The sequence below is a fragment of the Balaenoptera borealis genome (assembly GCF_965194805.1).
Source record: "Balaenoptera borealis genome assembly, chromosome: 9".
NCBI lineage: Eukaryota > Metazoa > Chordata > Mammalia > Artiodactyla > Balaenopteridae > Balaenoptera > Balaenoptera borealis.
The window spans coordinates 66,631,097-66,644,740 of NC_138873.1; the positions used below are offsets into that span (position 1 = coordinate 66,631,097).

The 13,644-nt window shown below is 36.3% G+C and overlaps 1 long non-coding RNA gene across 1 annotated transcript in view; it reads right to left on the reverse strand.

Annotated features, from left to right (window-relative positions):
- Positions 1-13,644, reverse strand: part of LOC309635098 — a 536,898-nt gene that overhangs the window by 98,084 nt on the left and 425,170 nt on the right. The window contains exon 5 of the long non-coding RNA XR_014248645.1: positions 1-13,644. This exon is cut by the window's right edge and continues 21,972 nt beyond it. This is a non-coding gene — a long non-coding RNA (uncharacterized lncRNA).

Genomic DNA, 13,644 nt, shown 5'->3' on the forward strand with positions numbered 1-13,644 from the left:
CTCAGTTATGCAAGGTTGTTTTCTCATTTGAAAGTTGATAAATGTCATTCACTGTGTTGACACACTAAAAAGGAAAAACAATATTGTCATCTCTGTAGATCAACAAAAAGGTTTTGACAAAATTCAAAATCTAACATCTATTCCTGATTTTAAATGAAAATGAAATTTCTCATCAAGTTGGCAATAAAAAGGAATTTCCTCTGCCTGATAAAGAGTATCTATAAAAATAAATAAATAAACTACAGCTAATAGCATAGTTAATTGTGAAAGACAATGTTTTACCTCTAATATCAGGAACAATATACAATAATGTTCTTTATCACCATTTCTATTTAACATTGTACTAGAGATCATACCTAGAGAATAGGAAAGAAAAAGAAATAAAAGTCTTCCACATTGGAAAGGAAGAATAAGACTGGCTTTATTCACAGATGACATGACATTTATCTGGAAAATCCTATGGAATCTACAAAAAAAGCTACAGAACTGAAAAGTGAGTTTAACAGGTTGCAGGATACAAGACCAACATACAAAAGTCAATTTTCTTTCCACATAGTGCTAACAAGAAGTGGTAGATGGTATCAAAAAGACAATGCCATTTACAATAGCAAAAATAATTTGAAACACTGAGATAAACCTGACAAAGAATATACAACATCTGTACACTGAAAACTATAAAATATGGCAGAAATCAATTACAGAAGACTAAGATAAATGGAGAGGTACACCATATCCATGACTGACAAGATGACCTAATGTTCATACAGGAATGCAAAGGACCTAGAATAGACAAACCATTTGAGAAAAGAAGAACATTTGAAAAGAAGAACATACTTGAAGGACTGAACCATTTGACTTCAAGACATTATAAAACTATAGTAAAAAAGACAGTAGAGTACTGGCATTAAGATAGACAAATGGGTCAATGGAACAGAATGGAGAGTACAGAATATTGTCAACTAATTTCCATGAAGGGGACAAAGACAACTCAGTGGAGAAAGAACACACTATTCAACAAATGATGCTGGAACAATCAGATATCCATATGCAAAAGATGATTCATACTTTATAGACCTTAATCTAAATTTTAAAACAATTTATTTGGAAATGATTCGGTAGTTTTTAAAAGAGTTATACATACACTTATCACACAACACAGCCATTTCACTTCTAGGTATTTACTAAAAGGAATAAAAGTAAATGTCCATATAAAGACATACATGACTGTTTATAGTTGTGTTATTTGTAACTGCTCCAAATTGAAAACAACTCAAATGTCTATTAACAGGTAAATGTATTAAAAGATTGTAATATATCCATAAAATGGAACACTACTCGGCAAGAAAAGGTAATGAACTATTAATACACCCAACGATATAAGCCAGTCTTAAAATAATTAAGCTAAGTAATAGAAGACCAAACAATGTACATATGGTGTATGTATGAATTTATATAAAATTCCAGAAAATACAAAGTAACCTATAGTGACGGAAAGCAGATCAGTGATTGCCTGGGAAGATGGGGCAAGGAAAGGGTTGAGTGAGGTGAGGAAATGATTGGTGATGATGAATATGTTCATTATGTAATCATATTGATGGTTTCATAAAATTATAAATGTTCAAACTTATTAAAATGTAAGCTTTAAGCGTATGTAGTTTGTATCAATTATATCTCAACAAAGCTGTTAAAAAAGAGAGAAGGTTTTGTAAGTTCAAAATTTAAGGGGAAATGTAGATCAGAAATGCATCCCAAAGTTAGGCAAGTAGAAGTCAGTTTCTGACTTTCCCCACAACACCAAAAGAAGAAAAGAAAAAAAGAAGAGAGAGAAACTCTCGAAGGAAGTGGTTTTCAAAATGTTGAAGGGCTCAGATATGTCATTTGGAATATAGTAAAGAAAGTCAAGCCATTTGACATTTTTCAGGCCCTGGTGATTTTTAGGAACACAGTTTGATCAGAATGATGTGAAGGCATGTTAATGTCAGGCTTAAGACGTAAATGGAGGTTATAGAAGAGACATGGTCAGAACATTTTGATGAGGGATGAAAGGAAAGGGATTAGGGGATGGGAGTCCAGGACTTTAAGGGGGAAGTAGAGCCTCAGGGAGGGTGTTCTGGGATGCGGATACTCATGTGTGTTTGACAGCTGAGGGCAAGCAGCCTGTGGAGAGGCAAACTGGAAGGCTTAAGAAAGGAAGAAAGGAACAGATGAAGCGAAGTTCTAAATTGCGGGTTGCTATGAAATTAAGAGTAAAAATGGATCAGGACACTTCAGAAAAGAGGAAACCCTTGTCTTCCACAGAGAAAGGAGAGGAGAAATAAGAAAAGAGAGATGGATAGAAATCCGGGGCAAATGTGTCAGAGGAAAAGAAGAATTTGTAAAGAGGGGTGTTCATATAATGAGAGTTCCTAACCTCTCAGTGAAAAAAAAGGTCAAGGTAATTAGCTAAGTTGTACTAGGAGCTTTAGAGGAGTGTTAGAAATTTCAAGTAGTTGCTATAGGATCATCCAGAGATAAATAAAATGTTGGCAGGTAATACTGAAGGCTCAACCAAGTTTAAAAACAAAAATTACTGTGAGCCAACAAATAAAGAGATATGATTTTCTTTATTCAGAGAAAACAAATGGTTAGTTTGACCAAGAGTTGGAGGTTAGCCAGTGAGTACAGCCAAAGATCAAGAGGGAACAGAACTGTGGCTGCTTCTTAAAGTGTATTTGAAATGGTTTCCTCGGTTCTGACACATTCATCCATTCACTGAAAAAAATATTTATTTAGGATGTGCTAGACCTGTGTTGTGGAGCATACAAAAACAATTATCTTCAGTGAAGGTTAACAGTATATAATCAGTTGGAGAATAAATACATTTATTGATTCCTGTTCTTTGCTGTGGACATTAGTCTGCAATGGAATCACAGCATCTTAGAGCCAGAAGAGATTTTAAGGGTTATAATGTTCAACACCATCATTTTATTGATGAGGAAACAGACATAGAAAAGGCTGGGGATTTTTCCAAAGGTAATAAGAAATAGAACAAAATCCTTTGGATCACGGTATTTTAGCCACTCACCAAAATTCTTTTTCAAACTTCCTAATCAACACTAAAGGCAATATATTGGACATTATACCTAGAAACACCAAAATATGTGCATTATTATGGAGAAAATTTTGGTTAGGGAACTCTGCTCTAATGAAGAGTATGAAAATACACTAGCAGTGGCCATATCACCCACCATCTCCAAGGAACTTGAATTAAGTAAATTTTAAACTTAAGACAATACCACACTAGACAATACTTATTCTTAGCATACCCCAGCTCTAATACTGTTCTTTTACCTTTATAACTGAGAATATATGACGATTTCTAATAAAGCTATTTTACTGCCTAGTTTTTCCAATCTCTAACTAATTTCCTCATTATAAGGTAAATGTCATATAAGAAGTTGGTTTGGACTAGAAATTCTGGGTTTACAGCAACAGAGAAGACGATCGGAGAGTTATTCCCAAATGGAAAATGAGATATATGTTTCTTGAGGCCAAGAACCATGGCTTTTTGTTCACTGCTGTATTATCCAGCACTTAGAACATTATCTATCATATAGTAAGTGCTCACAAATATTATTGAATGAATTCATAAAATGAGACACAATTGATCCTATTGGAAGGTGCGCATGGTATCCAAAGTAAAAGCAAGGGCACGTGTGGATCATCTAGGTACCAAGGAATGCAGAGAGTCTAACCTAGCAGGTGCAGGTACAGGAAAAGAGAAACTTCGATATTTGGTACAGCAAACACAGCTAAGAAGATCCAGGAGCAGGAGAGGTAAGAGTTTATTTTATGACTCATGGGTCATGAAGACTAACCTGTGGCACACAGAATATCCTCTGTATGATACAGGCAGCAAAGATGAATTAAGGGAAGAATTGGTAAGGTAGGAAAAGTTTTGGATTTGGAGTCAGAAACATTGGGTTGGAATTTTATTTCTGTTATTAATCAACAGTGTGAACTGAGCAATTTGCTTGACTCACTGCTATTCTATACCCACTTTCTTGCTAACGTCACCAGTAGCCAGTAGCCACCTAATTGTCAAAACAATGACAGGGTGGCTTAAACAACAAACATTTACTTCTCACAGTTACGGAGCCTGGGAATTCCGAGATCAAGGCTCTGGCATAGTTGCTGTCTGGTAAGAGCCTGCTCCCTGTTTCATAGACAGTCATCTTCTGGCTGTGTCTTCATGTGGCATATAGGGAGAGGGAGCTCTCTGGGTCTCTTTTGTAAAGGCACTAACCCCATTCATGAGGGCTCTACCCTCATGACCTAATCACTTCTAAAGGCCCCACCTCTGAATACCATCAATTAGGGATTATAGTTCAAAATATGAGTTTGGGGGAAAACAAACATTCTGTCTACAGCATCACTCTAACCTTCAATTCCTTCTCCTCTATTTTCCGTGTTGTATAATGGGGCTGCCTAGTGACCCAAACCAGGATTGGTCCTAGATGCCTCCGTTTCCCTCACCCGTATATATTCAAGCAATGATTTCATCTTCATTTTCCCCCTATTAAAGGTTTTTTACATATTCCCTTCTTTCTCCTATGCTTACTGCTACCCAGGTTAGACTAACTTCTTCTTCTAGTGCCTCCTCATGTCACTAAGACTTCCACCCACCTTATTCTTTCCATCCATTCTCCACTCAGCTTCCAGAGTGATCTCGTTAAAATGCAAATCTAATCTCAATGTTTTCCTGCATAAAACAATTTTATTTCTCCATAACTAACTGACTACATTTTACAGTAGTCCTGGTATAATTATTAATAGTGCCTCCTTTCACTATGTATTTTATTTATATATATATATATATATATATATATATATATATATATATATACACACACACACACTATATGTTACATATATTATGTATAATCTCCCTACCCGTACCCCAAAGGATAAAGCCCAAACCCATTACCATTATATGCAAAAGCCTTTTATGACATGAACCTTATTACCCCTTTAGTCTCATCGCATTACCTTCCCTCTGCTCCGGTCATATTGAACTACTTGCTACTTCTGCATGTGCTTGCCTCTTTTGTGTGTTTGTGAAGAAAGCCATCCCCACCGGAGTCACTACATAATCCCCATTCTTCCTTTAAGACTCAAATCAGAGATTTTCTGTGATGCCTTGCCTGAGCGCCCATGACATCTCTGGGAAGAGTAGACCACTCTCTCTAGTGCATTTACTTCTTTTATAACAGCCACTTAATGTCTTTCTTCCTTTCTTTTAACTGTGTCGGTCTTTATGAAATTGTGATTCCTTAGAGGTCAGGAGCTACATCTTATTTACCTGTAGTTTCTCAACACATAGCACGGTGCCTGGCACATAGAAAGTGCTTAATACATGTTGAAAGAGAAGATGATTGGATTAATGAACATGTCAGAAAGTTCTAGTGGATGAGAGAATGGACATGAGCAGAATTTTAAGGTCAAGGCAGTGAGTCCACATGGCAACCTATACAGGCTTATTTCACCCCCTGTGTCTGAGCTTTAATCTCCCAATTCAGATTCCATTATGTATAGAAGTCTTTGGCTTTGAAATATTACCACCAGTAAAGCTGCCCTCTGGCACTACTGGATTGCACAACAGGAGAGCAGGGAACCAGCTGCCTGTAGGATTTTTTTTCAAATTCTATTTTCAATTAAAACAGTAGGGAATTTCCATTTAAATAATTTTTGCTTTGTTAGAAGCCTGCAACCTGGAATGAGTCAATCTCAAAAAATAAATACCATCAATAATTTGAATTAGGAAGCTTCACTTCCACCCACATAAAGATGCTTATTCCTGTAGTAGAAGTTCATGATTTCTTTTCCCAATGGTTTACCTCATTATTTCAAAGTTCTATAGGCCTTATTCCAGGAAGATCTTTGACTCCTTAAATACATGTCAGAGAATCTTCAGAGGTGGACTGGTCTTTAGAGGTACCTAGAACAGCTTCTTCGTTTTTACAGATGAAGAAACTGAAATCTAGAGAATGTAAGTACCCAAGGTCACACTTCCTGTGAAGCCAGGTCTTTCACCTCTCACCTAGTTCCCTTTATCATCCCCATCATATTAGAGTCAAATAAAACCCATTCAAATGAGGCAGGATGAATATTAAACCCCAAATACTGCCTAACTCTGCCATTATTGGAAATCTTGCATGGCCAGAATCTTGCATCTCAATGTTCTACCAGTCATTTTCCAAGAGGCTAGTGTGGAAAAAAATCACATCTTTTACCATGTGTATTTCTAACATGCATACTTGTCCCCCTCCTCCATGCAATCCTCTCTAAAAAGAGCAACACTTTCTGCTTCATTTCCATCTACGAACTGAAGCGACAACTGAGAAATGATTCAAAGAATCTTACAGTCCTTTAGTCTATAAGGCACTGTGATTTATATGAAATATTCACCATTCTTTTAACTTCACTACCCTGGGTTCTACCATCCTTCTCCCTCTTTAAGGTGATAATTATATAATGACCTCACCATCAGGTATTTCTTGGGAATTAATGATCGACTGAAGTTAATGGCCCATAGAATAGCCATGGTCCATCAACTCCACCCAGCCTGTCATTAATCCCCAGGAAATGTCCTGCTTCCCAATTGTTACTGCTTAATTTAGACTCTTTTCATTCTCGTCCAGCCTTACAATATTGCTACCTCCACCAAGAAGCTTTGTGTTTTATTAGTCCATATCCTAGTGGTTCAGCAAGGGTTATTTCCCTAACTGGTGATCAAATAAAATTAGAATGGACCTTATTAAAAGTTACCTTGGAAAAAAAAAAGTTACCTTAACAGCCATTAAACATCTCCAGACTTTTTAATATTTTATACACTTTATACATGACTTTTAAATCAACAAATGGGATAGGGTACTGTATCCTTAAGATTACAACCCCCAACTCACCTTCCAAATCCCTCTTAGCCCTCTCCTCTCTTCATCTCACAGAATAAATCTAATCACTTTATTTATTTTTACAAGTTACCCTCCCCATTTAAAGTGGTTTTAAACTCTAAATGGTGTCATAAGTTGTCTACAACACTAAATGTTACATATCCCTTACAAGCATTTTCCAGACATTATACAGCCCACAGCACTGCCACTTCTTTTACTTGCTGTACAATTCACTGCAATGCTTCATTTCATTTAGAGATGCACAAAGCTTTGCTGGCCCTCTTTCTGGTTCATTTCCTTCTTCAGTTTGATGAATGGAGCTACAGCAGGGCTGAGAGAGGGGAGTGTAAGGCACAGAGAGAGAAGTCTAGGGGTAGCATGTAAATATCCAGAGCTCTTTCAGCACCAAAGTCAATTTCAAAAAAAATACAGCCAGATTCCTATTATGAAAAAGTATATATTGTCAACAAATAGTATTTAATAAAAATGGGGGGAAATGATACCAATATTGTCATATTTTCACACATGTACAAAGCAGAGCAAGGAAAAACTGGGGAATGGGGGAGGGACAGGGACCAATGATTCTTGTTAATTTCATAATAGTTCTTTTAGTACAAGTAGAACACAATAAAAAATATTAAGGATTCAGAAACAAGTATAATGGGACATAATAGGCATCAGAGATCCAGGGGATATGAGCTTCAGTCTTACATCTGCTAGTAATTAGTTACATGACCTTTAACCAATTATTTATTCTCTCTGAATCTTAGCTTCCTCATCTAGAAAATAAGATAGATAATGACACTAGATAATGTTCTCATTTCTTCTCAACAGCAACATTTTATGATTCTTTGAATCCATAATCAACTGTTTGAATAATCAACTGTCAGAATTTAATTATATCTGACATGGATTTTTTCAAAATAGTTATTTCCTTTTACTCCAAGCTCATATCTGTACTTAACATGTTTACTCATTTATCAAATAATAGATGACATTCTATTAGAACACATACTACGCCAGGTAAGCAGGTAAACCAGGTAAACAGCAGTGTTTTTTTTAAGAAAAAAAAGGTACATGGAAGGCAGTATGTGATCCTTGCTCCTATACCAAGTAGCTTACAATCCAGTGGGGGAAACAAAAAAGGATATTAATGATGACAACTGGAGATAAGTAGGAAGTGAAGAGGGTAAAAGAAAAGAATAAAATAGACTTGGAGCAGGAGGTAGTTGATAAGCTAAGACTAGAAGAAACTGGATGTGTATTCAAGTCCAAGGTAGCCAGCCTCGCTGGAAGAAGAGGTGAGCTTGGCAGGCTAGATCAAGTTGGACCTCATAGTTCATAGAAAGGAGTTTGAGTCTTATTTGAAGTAGAATAAGGAACTATTGGAGGCTTTTAATAAGTAATTATTAACTAGAAAATTCACTGTTGACCTTTCCAAAAAGAATATAAAAATGGTTTTATTCCACCAGATCATTAGTAATAGAAAGTATTTCCGTTAACCAAGTTTGAACACAACTTTAAAAAAAAATTTTTAATGGAGTATAGTTGATTTACAACGTTGTGTTAGTTTCAGATGTACAGCAAAGTGAATCAGCTATACTTATACATATATCCACTCTGTTTTAGATTATTTTCCCATATAGGCCATTAGAGTATTAAGTAGAATTCCTTGTGCTATACAGTAGGTCCTTATTAGTTATCTATTTTATATATAGTAGTGTGTATATGTCAATCCCAATCTCTCAATTTATCCCTCCCCTTCTTTCCCCCCAGTAACCGTTTGTTTTCTACATCTGTGACTGTACTTCTGTAAATAATGAACACATATTTTTAAAATTTCACTTTTAAAAAATATATGAGCAACTATCTTAGGTAAATGGCTATGATAATTAGTTGAGTTATACCTTCTATGTCAAATTTCTACTTATGCAAAGAAACCCAAGTGCTGCTTTTACTTCCAAAATGTGAAATAATTCTCACTATGATATATTTCACTATTCTTTGGAAAGGATTTGGAATTCAGTATAAGCTGAATGGATTTACCAAGGCAGAAGGGGCGTAATCTGTACAGATGTGCAACTAATATAATGTTCAAAGACAAGGCTAGGAACCAAGAGCCATTGAGGACATTAATGAAGAAAGGACGGACTGTGTTTGGGCAGCCAGATCTCACTAGAGACAGCAATAAGTGAGCTTACTTTGGGTTTCAGAACTGTTTGGCATGCTCTAATCTACTATGTGAGATATAATCTTCAAAGGCAATTGATAAAAGCCTCAGCATTAGGGACTTTTAGACTCAGACTGGGTAACACATTAGGAAGGATTTTCAAGGAATCAGTTCTGCACTGGGAAGAAACTGAATTCCATGATATGTTTCATCCTTATACTTTTCTACTGTTCAATAAAATTTTAAAGAATAGGGGAGGGGGAATTATTCAGAATTCTTTTTATCCTCACATATACATGATTTTAGTTTTTTCAAAGATAACTGTACTAGTACAACTAATAAAAGTGAAAGTATAACTTGTATTATACACTGCAGTTTTAGATGTACAGTGGGTAAGATGACATCGAAGAAATAGATGCAATTTTCAGTTGACTGGATCTTAAGAAATCATGAGTTTTTAGTGAGACAAGGAAAATAATTTAGCTTTTTTGCAGCTCAGACTTTTCAACTGTAAAAATGGGAGGACTAGGGGTAAATCTCTATACAGCATGTTTACATATTAATCAATCTTTGATCTATGTTTATAACATATTTATAAACATATCACATGTTTATAACATAAATAAGTAATAAATGTATGCATTAATAATAAATATATGCATACTGTTCCGTCAAAACCCTTTCCCTAGCAAACTGGAATTGATTTAAGGGGAAGAGAGAATGTATTAGTTCTTTTTTTTTTTTTAAGCTTTCATTTATTTATTTATTTTTTAACATCTTTATTGGAGTATAATTGCTTTACAATGGTGTGTTAGTTTCTGCTTTATAACAAAGTGAATCAGCTATACATATACATATATCCCCATATCTCTTCCCTCTAGCGTCTCCCTCCCTCCCACCTTCCCTATCCCACCCCTCTAGGTGGTCACAAAGCACGGAACTGATCTCCCTGTGCTATGCGGCTGCTTCCCACTAGCTATCTATTTTACATTTGGTAGTATATATAAGTCCATGCCACTCTCTCACTTCGTCCCAACTTACCCTTCCCCCTCCCCATGTCCTCAAGTCCATTCTCTACATCTGCGTCTTTATTCCTGTCCTGCCCCTAGGTTCTTCAGAACCTTTTTTTTTTTTTTTAGATTCCATATGTATGTGTTAGCATATGATATTTGTTTTTCTCTTTCTGACTTACTTCACTCTGTATGACAGACTCTAGGTCCCATATACCCTGAGAAAACCATAATTCAAAAAGAGTCATGTGCCACAATATTCATTGCAGCTCTATTTACAATAACCAGGACATTTATTAGTTCTCATAACTGAAAAATGTAGCGAGTAAATTCAGGCACAGTTGGATCTAGGAGCTCAAAGGATGTTTTCCTAAGAAGACGCTCTGCATGGGTATAGGGTGGGGGTAGTGCTGGGCGAAAGGGAGGGACAGAAGGAGATACTGCACAAGTAAAAACAGCAAGACCCACTTCCATTCAAACATAAATGGGTTCACACAAATTAGTTTCAAGTGCTAGTAACAGAGATCCAAATAAGATAGAAACTGATTTCTCTTTTTCTAAACAATCCAGATGTAGGCAACCCAGAACTGTCTTGGAAGTTCCTCCATCATCTGGGAGCCAGGCTACCTCCAACTTTCTGCTCTGCCATCCTTATGGTGTGGACTTTGTCCCCATTTTCCAGGATGGAGTCCCAGGCAATATTCCTATATTCCAAGCAGCAGGAAGGAGGAAGGAAGAAAGGTGGCAATGGGACTCAAAACCTTCCTTTGACAGAAATTTCCTGGAAGCAACCACACTAGACTACACTTCCACTTACTCTGTGGGCCATACTCAACTGCAAGGCATGCTGGGACTTGTAGTTTTTTCTCCAGGCAGCTATGCATCACCTAAAAGTTGGGGGTCTTTAGAGGGAAAGTAGGCATATTGGAATAAGAAGCTAAGTCTTTGACATAACATTGATACAAACACCCACAGTAAAATATGTGTGTCATGAGATCAGGCATTTTTGTCTGTGTTGCTCACTTAAACCCAGATCGTGAAACAGTTCTTGAAATATAGTAAGCATTCAATAAATATTTGTTGAAAGAAAGAATCAGTGAATGCATATGTATGTAGTAAAACAGGAAAAATGTGTTAATGGTAGTGCAGGTTCACCAAAACTCCTTCATAGATTGTAACAGCATTGTAAAAAACCAAACCAAAACAAAACAAAAAACACTTAAAAGCAGCTTCTTCATCTTCCACAAATGATTTGAATGGAAAAAAATGAGCTGTGAAGTCACACAGATCTGGATTGAAGTCACAGGTTCACCACTTACTAACTTTGTGACCTTGGAGGGTTGTTCTGGTCTCATTGATCCTGGAGATGTCAAATATCATATAATCTAAACTTGCAAGAGAATTTAACTGAGTTAACATATGAGAAAATACAGAATATATTACCTGACACATAATAAGCCCTCATTAATAGTCACTTCTCCATTTTCAATTAAATTCTGTATTCCTGTATACAACTCGGCCAATTACTCTCTGAGATTATCTTCAGAAGAATCTGTGCTACTCTGTTATCCTTGGATGGGGCTGTTTGGTGCTCACAGCATATAAAAGCAGGAACTAGATACCTGAGTTATACATGTTTAGCCCAAATCTCTCTTTGTTAAATTTTTAAGTGCAAATGTATTAAAGTTAAAATCCTCAAAAGGAACCCAATAATAAACAAAGCCCTTAAAAAGAATGTTAAACATTGGAAAATGTCTCTGTTAATCACAGACATATTTTTGTTCTTACATATATATACACACATAAAATAAAGCATTTATTTGATTATGAATTACAGCTTGCCAAGGTTCGGCGTCAATTACAAAAAAAAAAAAAAAAAAAAAATCCAAACTGAAAAAGATAAAAACAACAAAGCTTTGGAGAAATAATCTAACATAACCTACTTACTTAAAAATACACACACAAAAAAGTCCACCTAATTTTTAAAATCATTACTTTTTTTGCTTTAGTTGATATAATTCTAAAAAGAAAAAAATAGATAACTCAAGCTCAGTTAATATACATGTTATCTTTCAGGAATCGTCTAAAGAAAGATTTGTGGCAAAGATAATCACTAACGGTTGACTTTACCAGAAAAACTAATTTTGAAGTAGGTCAGGAATTCCTTCAAAGCAGTAGATACACTTAAAAACATCCAACCCGTCAACTGCAAATCGAGTAACAGTGTTGATCCTGCAAAATTTGTTCACTGTCACTCTGAAGTGAACTAAGAAGAACCAAGAAAATGACCAGTGCCATGAAAACTATAAATTGCTTTCAGGATTTATATTTTCCCATCCTTCTAAAAGGAGCATTTAATAAAATAATCTGGTTCTTACTCCAATTCAATCATCATAGAAGAGAGAATCCTGAACCCAATTTGCTATTATTTCTTTACTGAGTTTTAAGCACCTTTCAACCTTAGAACCAAGTCTTGTTACCAGAAAAGGTATGTACCCATAAGCCCAATAAGTATAATGAATTGTTTTTATTTTTATTTTTTTTAAACATCTTATCGGAGTATAATTGCTTTACAATGGTGTGTTAGTTTCTGCTGTATAACAAAGTGAATCAGCTATATGTATACATATATCCCCATATCCCCTCCCTCTTGCGTCTCCCTCCCACCCTCCCTATCCCACCCCTCTGGATGGTCACAAAGCACCGAGCTGATCTCCCTGTGCTATGTGGCTGCTTCCCACTAGCTAAGTATTATGAGTTTTTGAGGGAAAACAGCAATGACCTGCAGCAGAGATGTTATCCCTTCTAAGCCACTTGTATGGACAGCCCAGAAAATGACATGAATCCCTGGGAATTTGCTTGACCTGAGTTTGTGCGGGTTTTACTGTTGTTTTGTCTCTTGATGGAGAAGAGCAGGCAGGGAGCTGGTATTTGTTGAGCACTTACTCTGTGCCATACACTTTCTAAAACGTTATAACATTTTATCCTCAAACAACCTGAGCCACTAGAAATTCATATTCTCACTTTACATTGGAGAAATTGATGCTCCAATAGACGATCCATCTAGAAAGTGGCAGAACCTGACTCAGGCAGGAATTGGATCTGTTGCCTCCTGTCTTTCCCATAAAGCAGCTCAAGGACACAACTTCGCCAGTGTAGAAAGTTAAGGACAGCTAGGAAGAAGATACACTCTGCCAGGAAGAGAGAAAGTCCCGTGTCAAAGACAGGTAATTATTTCAGCAGACGGCCGAAAGTAGAGAGCTGGCATAAGCAAAGGAGTTATAAGAGCTTTAGTTTAGCAAAGCAAAGTTTCAATGTTTCACGAATTCTTCTTGTCTTCCCTCTCATGTATCCACAGCCACCACAGATCTCAAACCTCAACCTGTGATCCCAGAGATATTTCAGTGAGCAAACAGTTACAAACATTTCACCATAGACTTGCAGCTAAGAGAATAACAAGAATCAGGTTTCATTTTGGCAGGTCCCTTTTCTGTGGTCAGAATCGTAGTACGTACAGTAGTGATAACAACAT